This window comes from Stegodyphus dumicola, chromosome 1, assembly GCF_044657685.1.
Source record: "Stegodyphus dumicola isolate Sdum_Otavi_A_Nest chromosome 1, ASM4465768v1".
NCBI classification, from domain to species: domain Eukaryota; kingdom Metazoa; phylum Arthropoda; class Arachnida; order Araneae; family Eresidae; genus Stegodyphus; species Stegodyphus dumicola.
This window is the reverse complement of record NC_140768.1, coordinates 275000702-275013104: the sequence shown is the minus strand read 5'-3', so window position 1 is coordinate 275013104 and position 12403 is coordinate 275000702. Positions and strand designations below refer to the sequence as shown.

The following is a 12403-nucleotide window of genomic DNA, read 5'->3' as shown; positions in this document are numbered from 1 at the left end:
CCATATCTGTACTAAATCTTCTGATGTGTCATCAACGGATTTTTGCGCTTTTGGATTTTCAAAAAGCGAATTGTCCAGACGTCTATCTGCAACTCTCCTTGGACTTTGGTAAGCTGTTCAACAACAATGAAATAAAATACCTCTTCCGCTACTAAAAAAAGCTTTATTGTCTTGAAAATTACGGTGTAGAAAAGTAGTGAAGAGTTAGGGTCATCAAATGAAACATTCAAAACACAAGAAGTTTAGGTAAAATATTTCTGTAAATACAATGAAAATGGTTTACAAAATGTGTGAACAGCCTTAGTACCTTTGTCGAGCCACCCAAATACTTGTCGCGGGCCACCTAATGGGCGCGGGGCATAGGTTTGTCCCCCCTGCACTAGATAAATGGAATATTCTACATACACATAGATATTTAAATCACAGAAGTCATTCTCGTGGTATCTATGCTCTTGAAAAGAGGAGATATAATTCTACTAATTAGCTAAGCAGAACAATACATCCCTTTATTGATGCGCGTTTATGGAATGAAAGATATTCAAATTAATTTAAATACATCTGAAAATTCAAGATGTTTCCTAAATTCAGCATCTTATGGATTAGTAAACGTTGAAACTCCAATAACTTCCTTCAAATCTTAAGTAATAAGTCGCTAGCGATATTTTCACATAACTCAAATTTGAAGTTCCTTAAATTTCAAATTTATATCGAAAGGATATTAGTGCCCTCATGCAAAGGAAAATTCCTGTGCTAGCAGCTTTGAAACAAAGACCGTGTGCTATAACTACTCACAAAATTGGGATTACCAATAATAGGGAAAATGTCACAATGTATAGTAATACTTTAAAAGCATGAAAATATGCCTGTTGGCTAAGAAGCACAAAAGTGTCATAAATTAGTGAAGGAATGATTTCCCGCTGTATTCGATCTTAATGTGAAAAAACACTTAATAAAATGATTTACCAGACAGTTGCACTCAATTCCAATTGATGACTTAAACGCGAAAAACATTTTTGCCATGTTTCTACCGCCCAGTACCCTACTCAAATAGTGTATTAAGTGGTTTTTTTTTTTTTTTTTTTTTTTTTTTTTTTTTTTTTTCAAACCTAGAGGAGCGTTAGCCCAGAAAGCCTACTAATCTCGAAATGGCATATTGCGTCGAAGCTCTGTATTACATTTAAAGAAATTAAACAATGAAGAATCTGCATGAATGTATGTATGTTTCTCGCATTGTGAAAAACCAGCGGTAGCTAGATCTGTCAAATTTTGAATAACATAGTCCACTACCCGAAATTTAGGCGCCTGGATGCTCAGAATTGGAATTTGAAATTCATTTTATTGTCCATTTCATATTTTGTAAACCTTTAACGAATTTTGATTAAAAAACTCAACGTTCTCAAATCGAGCCGTAGCAACAGTACACCAAATAAAACACTTTTATTTTCAGTGCAAGAGACTGTCTATCGGAAATTCCAAAAATATGTTGTTTTTAAATAATTTTAGTCCAAATGGTCTCAAAACGTGTATGTGTTGCAAATGAAAACAAAAGATACTTTGAGGAAAATATAAAATCTGAAAGCTTTCAGATTTTGTTTTAGTAGTCAGATAAGATTAAGGTATCCATCTTTAGATGGACAGCACATCCATTTTTATATGTCAATGGGTGAACTTTGAATGTAAAGTCGAATATTTTGCAACAAAGTTCCCACTGAAAGCCTCAGTGTTTCTTGTCTATAAATACTACATAAGAAAACTGTTAGCATAAAATGAGGCCTATGATCATGTTTAAAGATGAAATTCAAGAAGAGAGATTTTGTACGTACAGCTGAAATAGCTTTCTTTTACATTGCTTACTTTATCACTTTATATTTTCGTTGCATGAATTGATCATCTTGGAGACTTAATAAATTTTTTTAACTGCGTTTTGAAAATCTGGAAAATCGGCAAATCTCGTTATATTTTAACTTTTATCTATAAAAACTAATCAGCTAAAGTTTTCAGTAGTATGTGTTTTTAGATGAACAGATTTATAAAAATTGTTTCCAAAAAATTGAAAATTAATGAACTACGGCTTCTTTGAAATTGGAACCATGGATTTTCAAGTTGAGATAAGGACGTGTTAACGACTACACTAGAGAACACAGTGGGGGAGGAACATTGAATTCTTAACAATACACAGGGACATTATTACAAATTTTTTAGCTGCGGTTTTGCAAAATATAATATCGTGTGCGAGTGTTTTTAACCCTTGGCGCTCGAAAAGTGACTCTCTCCATCACTTGATTTGATGCGGTAACTCGAGAGGTGACTCTCGATCACCAGTTTGACGCCGTAATTCTAGTGCTAACGATGTTTGTTTAAGTTTGGTTTGGGCAATATCGCTTCGTGAGTGTATTCAACAATACATGCTGCAAGTCTTCAATCTTAAAAGCGTTTTCAGACATATTGTTTGTTACACATGCGTCTTCGACTTTAGTTCGAGTCTGACAGTTGTGGCAATAGGAATATTATTTTAAATATTACGAAGCCCAATACATACGAAATACGATAAAGGAATCAGTTTAAGTGAAGAAGCTCCAATTTTCGTTGATGAAGAAAGGAATTACGGTTGTATGTAGACTACTTAACGATAGAGAGCAGGAAAGCTGTGATGAAGATGTAAGGGCTGTAAGAAGGCGAAAATCAAGGTAGTAAAAGGTAGTGAATGTGAAAGCGACAGTGATTCCGCTGAAGAGAGAGAAATTTCAGAATAATAAATAACATGTACGGAATCTGAAGAAAATACCGTATGTATCCGGCGAAAGAGGCTCAGGACCGCAAGACCTTCATACAAGAAAGAGACACTAGATTTCATTGAATTGTGTGCGAAATCATTTTAAGTTTTCAGTAAGAAATTCATCAAATATGCGGGAAATCGATTTGAACTGCTGGTCGCTCGGGCAAAAAAAGCCTCGAGTACAAAGGATTAACTTTAAAGAAAGAAAACATGATTTTGGACGTCATTTACTTATGAGCTATAGACTGAGAATCATGATCCCGAGATCTCATGTGCGATTTATTTTGATGGAATTAAATTTCTCGAAATATTTATACGAAACTGGTATCCGGAAGTGGTTCCTTTTATTGTCGGTTAAGAGAGGTTCAGCTGTAAAGGTAATCAAGGCAAATGCTGCATTACATGCTTCGGACTAATTTATTCTTAATCCCAATTTAATTTTTTCAAACGGTAAATATTTATACTGCTATGTCGGATTTTCTGGTATTTGATTATTCATTACCCTCTGATACATGACCAAAAGTGTCATCCGTGACTCAAATTCGTGTAAGCTTTCGGGAAACCTAGAAGTATTCCGCATTCTCCTAATAAGATAAGATTTTTCTTTCCTTGTTAATGTTCACTCTGTCTAATGCTTTCGGAGGGGGACTTAAAGAAGAGTAAGGAAGGCTCCTTTTTTATTTCAGTATGAGTTTCGATCTTAACGTCCGTACGTAGCCATCATGGAATGTATATGTGCATCAGTAAAATTGAGCAATAAGTCAAAATATGTACTCGTCGTGACTTGCCATCTTGCTTGCCGCAATTCATATGGAAGCGACGACAAACTTCAGAGAATAACAATCTCTTTGATGTCATTTAGGAAGAGATTTCTAAAATAATCCGAGTTGGTGATTAGAAACTCAGATCTTATCTCCAAAAGGCGCCAACAAATTGTTCGTGATATATTGGCAGAAGTCGAATCACAAACAAGTACCAGTTGTCTTAATAAATTCCAAATTAATCCAGATCAGAGTTTTCCAACGTGGGGCCCATACTCCATAGGGGGCAATTCCAAAACGAACTTGTCCAGAATTTATGGGGACAACGGACGTTCAAATTTCCAATTTTCTTCAAGAAGTCGGAATTCAATTTTTTATTCCTAAAAATAAAGAGTCATGTAAATGATGTATACGTAAAAAAGGTTTTAAATTGCCGTGCATTTTAAACACAGGTATATTATTCTTCCCTTGAATGGCAAAAGCAGTGGCTTTCAGGTTTGCTTATATTTAGCAATGTGACAAAGTTTTTAATTGATCTTGTATTTCTTTCTTTCAGCCGTAAGTGAAATGAGTGGTGCAAGCAAGAAAAAAGTTCGTTAGTATTGGGTGAAATATTTAAAATTTGGTTTCATACCCGCTGAACGGTCACCTTTTTGTCTTTTATGCCAACAATTCCTGATCAACGAAACGTACGTAAGATATATTGATAAATGTGATTTTGCCGAAGAAATGTCGTTCTGTAAATCATTAGAAAGCACCACTACCTCGAAAGATGCTTCGCGCTGCTTGAAATGATTTATACAACTATTTGGTATTCTTAGTTATTTTATTAAGCGACAAACCTGAAATGAAAAATCTCTTAGCGGTTGATGGTGTTGACTTGAGAATGAAGTTGACTAAATTGGAACTTGACATAAAATCTCTTTTGTAACCAAGCAAAGTCGCCATTTTCGTATGTGTTCTTTTTATTTTGTTCCAACTTCCACAGGTTTTGTAGGCAGCTCGCGATATATTTTGCCGTAAACTCAATTTAAAATTATGCACTTACAGAATTTGCTCGCAATGGAAGAAACTGCGATAAAATATACATAATTATGATACAAAAATCTCTAAAAGAAACAACGAGCAGATAGTCGGCTTTAGGTAGGTAGTAGGTAGAGTGTTAGGTAGGTAGTCGGTGTTGCCGAAGTTTGTATGATGCCGAAGTTCCTTATTTCTCTCATTCTTTTGAAAAGAAAACGGATCGCTGTGTACTTCGGAAGCAAAATAGCACAAAAATTTGCAGAAAAATACGGAGAAGAATATAAGTGATTTATTTATTTATTTATCACGTAATTCTTATTTACTAATTCAAATTTGTATGTCAAGTTGGTAACGTATGTTTTCTTTTGATATATTGATAACGTTTGCGGACACGATAACTACAGATAGCTTGAAAAGTTTTCTAAAAAGTCCACGTAAATCACCAACTTGTATCCAATAAGTAAGTTTAACCTTTTCGTATGTAAAAAAATCCTCATATTGAGCCAAGGTGGTTGCATTAATAAAGTACCTTTTTTCCCCCTAAGCATTATTTTTTTAATTTAAAAAAAGGTAACATGTAAAAAAAAAGTAACATATTCTTAGGTAAAAAAATTAAAAGCTTAAAAAATGTAATTGAATCAATTTTTTTTACTATATTTATAATCTAAACATGAAGGGAAAAAGTCAGAAAAATGTTTTATCAATTTTGCCTTTTTACATTGCCGAGATAAATGTTTAGTTACTTATGAAAAAGATTTGGTTTGTCATAGTTCTGTTGAAGCAGTGAAGTATAGGACAGAACAGTTAATTTTAAATAAGACACAACACACGCGATCTATATGTCAAGTGAAGAACGCCTTTGGAGCAGAAACTTCAAGGAAAACCGTCTGGTAGTTACTATACGGAAAACAACCACAATAATATCCACGTAGCTTACCCGCTGTGTGAGATTTGAACCCGATTTACGAGTCTTCAGTGATCTCATCCATTCAACCACTGGTGGGCAGGACAGTTTGGAACTTTAAATTTAAGAACCATTCAAAGAAGGTTAGATTAGGTTTAGCACGACAGAGCATACCGGCGACATTTGCCTAAGAAGAAGGATGCTTTCGTAAAGGTGTCCGCCGATAACATCGCGAACGAAAACGTCGCGGAAAAAACAACGCAAAGAGAAAACATCGTAGCCCTAAAACATCGTGGTACAAAACATCGTCGTCGAAAATAAAGCGGTTCAAAAACTTCGCAGTTTAAAAACATCGTCGTCGAAAATATCGTGGTAAAAAATAAAGTATCTTCAAATCATCGCATGACGATAACATCGCAAACATGCTTTTTTCAGGCTTTAATAACTGTAAATGGAAATATGGTTCTCATAAGGATTTGTGAGCGCAAGATGTAAAGAAGGTTAGTTTTTACTTTCACAGTTTTTTATTGACTAATAAATTTTTGCTGAAAAAGTTAAATTATTGCATTAATTAATTAAATGCAACTTATAGATTATACTTTTCATGAAAAATCACCAGTAAAAACTTTATAAAAATGATTTATTAATGGCCTTTGTTAGTGAACTATGTTGGTTTAAAATTCTATTGAGTGCTATAAGTTGCATTAATTTTCCATGCTTAAGTTTCCTTCTTATTTTATCAGCAAAAATTTATTAGTGAATAAAAATATGAAAGTAAAAATTATCCCTCTGTCCATCTTGCGCTTACAAATCATTATAGGAATATCCATTTACAGTTATTAAAGCCTAAAAAAAGCATGTCTGCTATGTTATCGTCATGCGATGATTTGTAGATACATTTTTTTTTACCACGATATTTTCGACGACGATGTTTTGTACCACGATGTTTTAGGACTGCGATGTTTTCTCCCACGATGTTTCGCCTTGCGTTGTTTTCTCCGCGACGTTTTCGTCCGCGATGTTTTCGGCTGTAACCTTCGTAAAGGATTAACTAACATAAACCAATTCGTTTTCGCGTAGCTATGATAAGACTGAAAATCCTATGCAGCCAGCTCTTTAGCCGAAGTTAGAACCTAGACAAAAGTATCAGTATTCGGCTGTCTTAATCATTCGGGATTCATGGAAGTAGGAATAATGAGAACTATAGTTCATTCTTAAAATATTTTTAGGGACAACAAGAAGTTAAATTTTCCCTGTATATTATAAAAGATGCTACCGTGTATAATATTCCTATACCTAAGACAAATGTGAATGAAATCAGCTTGTCTAAGCCGAATATTTCAGTAACTCTTCCTGTTACTTGCTTTCAATATTTTATACATCATTTCATCATAAAAAAGCAACAGCAATAATGCAAATAATGTTTTTTTTTTTTTTTTTTTTTTTTTTTTTTAAAATCACGCAAACGCTTTAAATTTTGTACAAATGCGCTCTGTTTTATGGGTTTGATATTATAAAATATAAGACAATCAGCGGGTTTTTCATTTTAAAATTATTTTATAGTATCTTTTTCAAAGTTTTCTTATTGATAAACATGCTTAATTTGATTAACACATTTTAATAAAAATATATTCTCAAATTCAATTAACTAAGAAAAAGCATATTTAGAAATTTTTTGAAATAATATCCCCCCCCCGAAAAAAAGAGAAGAAAAAAGCACTTACCTTTCATAACATTTTTAATAATATATTACTTTGTTATAATTCGCGCACGTGCAAAACAGTTAATGTGCTCTTAACCATATAGTTAAAAGAAGTTACGAAACGCACTCCTAATTTAGAAATAAAATCTCCATAAAAATAACATTTAATACATTTATTATTAACAGGCGCAAACTAAATCAATAATTATGTGCACAAAGGATTAAATGAGGTCACTTCTGGACAGCTGCATGCAGTACAACAATACAGGAAAAATAAATCAAATTAAATTGTGGAAATTAGATTTAATTATAATACTCCTTAAACCATTGTTTTACACACATTACACATAAAAAATTTCTATTGAAAACGGAACGGGAAACACACATAAATAAACAATAAATTTGTTTTAATGCAAGTAAAACTTACTTTTATTTCCTTATCTTCAGAGGGGAGATGGAATCAAGAATTATCTTTAGAAATTCTTTAAATTTAGCAGTTTTAGAACGTTGCATTCTTGAGGAAAATTTTCCACTTCCGGATGAAACTCCGCCAGCACTGCTGCCATTTGCCGATATGAAAATCTCCGTAGAGAGCAGAGAGATGGCGCACTACTGCACCTGTCTTTCTAGCATTAATAAATGATTCGGAGAAAGGAGCGACATCTATTGTTTTAATTTAAAACTATCGTGATTCACATTCTGGCGCTAGATGGCAGTACTAACAAAGTTACTATTTAGGAATGGGGGCCCACACTCATAATAGGAACTTACTTTCGGCAGCATTTTTACGATAAATATTCCTTTTTTCGATTGTATCATAAATAAAATTCCCTGGTCTGGAAAATTTATAGCGTTTTATTATTATTATTATTTTAATTTATATTTTTAAGAAAGCGGTCAGCGTAGAAAATTAAAGAGATTCACATTAGAGTATTAATTTATGAAATTAGGCGTTTCATTTATACAAGTAGTTTTATTGATAAGTAGTCTTATGGATGATAATGAAACTATTTACTGGTTTTATAATTGCACTATGCAATATTCTCTAAAGCTAATAGGCAAAGTCATTATCTTTCTTGCTGCTATTTACAGATCAATTCGGGATATATCAGAATATTGAAAATTATGTAAACAAGCAAACTTTGCTTGACGTAGGTTTTGAATAAACTATTGACTTCAAAGGCGAATAGATACAGGTCTGCAGAACCAAAAGTCATTTTTGCTTCTGAAGACGACAGACATGTGTCTCATTTGAACAGCAGTTTAATCAAAATGTACGTCTAACTAAACGTCACCTTTTTGGCTAAATTAAAAATTTTTTTGACATAAAAGTATGTTTTTTATTTAATAAACATATTTTTAAAATATCAAAGTGAAATTTTAAATTAAGCAAAAAAGCAACCTTACAATGGTATAAATTTTTAAGCAAAAGAATGTTTCTACTGCAGAAGATTCTCTCGAAATCCATAGAGTTTTATTAAAAATTGACATCAATTTAAATCTTCTTTTTTGCCTAATTTTAAACATCAGTATTATTTAAATTGACTGCAAACGAGAAGGGGAAGAAAAAAATAAATTGTTTGGAAATAAATTGTTCCCTCTCTTCTCTCACAGCTGTTAATCACTCTGGAATTGAGAACATAAACTTTTAAAGTTTCTCTGCCTCTAAAATTTGAAACAGTATTCAGATTTGAAGAATAAATCAAGGGCCTACGAAGAAATGTAAAATCAGGGGTGTATTCTGAATTTTGGTGATGAGCTGCTTTTGAACACTAAATTTTTAAAAACTTATATTAGTGAATGAATGTTTGAATTACAAGTATTCGAAAGTTGCCTATAGTATTCGCGTTTTAATATATCGTTAAATATCGCAATACATGTAAAATAACGAAATGCACCTATAATCCAACTTAAGGCCATAATTCCTTTTTAGTTAATTTATGGAGCTTAGACTCTAATATATTTCCATGCACAATCAATAAAAATTTATGAATCAGTTATTAATTTATCTTCACGCCGGCTAGTGTTGACAAAATTAGCGATTCAGTCTTCTAAGTTTCATTTAGCATGCTATAAATACCGCTGACATTTAAAGATGGTAAAAAATTATTTTGAATTTAACAATTGTGTCAAATATAGAGGGTATTTGCTTTGGACACTGCTCAGAGCCATCGACAGCTCGGTCGGTATCACTTGAAATGCCAATTTGCGTGAAACGCACGTAAAATCTAAAAATGCAAATATTCGCTTACATCAACAACAATAACTCATCAATAATGATAGCAACGTTAATAATTCAGTAAAAGTAAGGCAAGAATTTAAGGAAATTTATAAAAATATGGGGAAAACATCAGAGGCAATCCGAATGTTACTTGTTCCACTTTTCCTCAGCGCAAGGTACTTGTTCAGTTGTTTTATCTCCAGCAACCAAATGCAACCACCGCTCTTCGTGAGCTTAGAAGTCGTAACAACCCTAAATAAAGTTCCACTATTTATTAATGCATTGTAAGGCAGGATTCAGAAGTTTGAAGAAATACGTTTGGTTTGGTTTGGTTTATGTGATTATGGCAAAGCCTCGAGGGTTATCTACCTAAGAGAAGAGGAGGACTTTCTGAGGGCAACTGCCTCGTATACACATGTTACACATGCGGAAAACCAGAAAAACGCCCATGCAGCGGGCTTTTTCTCGAGGTTCTAACCTAGGACTAAATTACCAGTGTTCAGCGACTTCTGGTAGGTCTTTGGAGAAGTAGGATCCTAGCAGTTCGGTTTGCTAGAGGACACAAACCGGTATCAGAAGAGACGGCTATTGATGCAGCGACATCAGTTGGTGGCTGTTCACATGAGAAATTGCTGGTAGTAGCAATGCTCGGGGAATAGGGCGACAATTCGATTTGAATTTTTCAACGGTCTGGCAAATTTTTGATAAAAATTTTCACTTCTACTCATAATAGGTAAACCGCGTCCAGGAATTAAATTACAACGATGGTGATAAATGAGTGGCATTTACTCTGACATGTCTTGCCAGGATAAAGGTCGACGATACTTGGACATGGATACTTCTTTACTGGGGATGAGGCCCATTTTCCCTAAGACTGCTCTCGAATTTGGACATGTAAACAATTATATGCAGTTCATGAAATATCACTGCATTCACCAAAAGTCAGTGTTTGCTGCCGCTTTACAGCGGATTTCTCAAAAAAGAAGGTCCGCGAAGGACCTTCTTTTTTGAGAACATTACTCTAACAGGACCACACATCTGTACCATTACCAAGAAAATGTATCATAATATACTGATTAATTTTGTCCTTCTACAATTTCAGTAGAGGCAGTTGCTTTATCCTGTAATTTTTATGCAGATTATAGCACACCACCGCACATTGATCTATCTGTACAACGGCTGCGCCATCACATTACAAAAGAAAGAGTCATAATTCACTTTTTCCATTTGTATGGCCACTTCTCCCTTCAGATGATACTTTTCTCTGTGGGGTTATTTGAAGTTCAAAGTCTATCTTGGTGGGGTCCCACTTTGACGGCTATAAAGACATATTACGAGCTGTTCTGAGCATTCCTGGTGACATGTTATTCCAGATGACAGAGATTTATTTTAAGAAGTATTTTTGAAACTCCACAGCTATTTTTACTGTTGATTTTACTGGTACTGAATTCATATCATTACACTATTTAACAAGGAGATTAATATCGGTGAATCAACGAAATACTTTCGTGTATGTACAAGCCGCGAAAATTTATAGTGCGGTGTTAAACAATCGTGGACAAACGCTAAAACATAAAATAACGAAAGTTGGAAATTACGCAAATAAGAAATCAAATTATCATCTTAATGTAAAACTAAAAAGTAATTAAATTCATCGAATAGCAAGCTTCCCAAAACAAACTAATATATAAGCAAAGCATTAAAAATTGCAAACCTTAATTAACATCAATTAGTCTGCTTGAAATGAACAATATCATTCTTTTTGTACCTACCAGTAAACCGGTGATTGAGACTCCTAAACATAAGTCTTTCGACACGAACTCCCAGTTTCCTGCGAATGAGCTACCTGCTTGGATGTTGACGAGGTTTCTGCATATGTAATATAAATTTCACTTCAAAGCATAAACTGATTTTTTTAGGTTTTACTGCTTTCACTTGCGACAAAAACTGTGGAGGCACAAAGTTCTAGAACTTCTATGAGTGTAGATACAAATTATCGATACTTATTTTGCAAATGGAGATCAGCTGACAAAATCATATGGAAAGAAAGCGATAAAATAACATCCTCGTGGAGGTTTCTTTATCTAATCACTAAGAGGTGATGTAAAAAGCATAGCTGAATAGCGAATGTCATAAAATTGGTGAAAACGCTACGTCATTGTTTATTATCAAAGTTTCCAAATTCTTCGTACATTACATGCTGGCACATGCTATCCAGAGCAATAGCGATCGCATTCTGACGAATACTTACATTTCGAGATATGTTCAGCTGTGTTTCTAAATATGGAAGATTAATATTTCAATAATAAATACTGAAATCAGAAATTTATTTTATTTTATTAGCGGCCCAGAAAGGCTATTAGTTTCGAAACGGCATTTTGCGGTGTTTCACTATAAATGTTCGTTTGTCTTTTCAGATTGTTGACACTCTGTATTATATTTAAAGAAATTAAATAATGAAGAATCTGCATGTTTCTCGCACTGTGAGAAAACGACGGTACCTAAAGCAATTCAATTTTGAATAACGTAATCCTCCACACTAACGTGGGCACTTAACAGCCCGAACTTGGAATTTGTTTTCTTACCTATTTTATATTTTGCAAAACTTTAACGAACTTTTGATTAACAAACTTAACAATTTCAAAGCGAGCAATGGCAATACCATACGGGAAATACCATACGGAACTTTTATCTCCAGCGCACGAGAATGTCTATGAAAATTTCTAAAGATATGCTGTTTTAAAATATTTTATATTTTTGTTGGATTAAATTTTATGTGGATTAAGTGCAAGAAACATGATATTTACTAATTCAGAAGTCAAACAACAAAAATCAGCGTTAATTTACAAAACTTTCACAGGACTAGTTTCGATGGTTTTACCGAACCATCATCTTCAGCTGCAAAACCGCAAATGAACAAGACAGGAAATAATGTTTAGATAAGATAAGAAAGCCTGGACAAGAATAAGCAAGTGGCGCCATCTGTTGGCGAAACCAGAACTAAAACATAATTTCT

At 33.6% G+C, this 12403-nt stretch overlaps 1 protein-coding gene across 6 annotated transcripts in view; it reads right to left on the bottom strand.

Annotated features, from left to right (window-relative positions):
- Positions 1-11351, bottom strand: part of LOC118190988 (stress-activated protein kinase JNK-like) — a 249078-nt gene extending 237727 nt beyond the window's left edge. For 3 of the 6 annotated variants that reach the window (XM_085807128.1, XM_085807135.1, XM_035361775.2), the window contains exon 1: positions 7594-7783. The gene's annotated coding sequence lies outside the window, so the exon portion shown is untranslated. Of the gene's footprint in view, positions 1-7593; positions 7784-11159 lie in introns of those variants that run through there. The other 3 variants (XM_035361778.2, XM_035361777.2, XM_085807134.1) reach the window with 2 other exon arrangements.
- Between the last annotated feature and the right edge of the window lie 1052 nt (positions 11352-12403).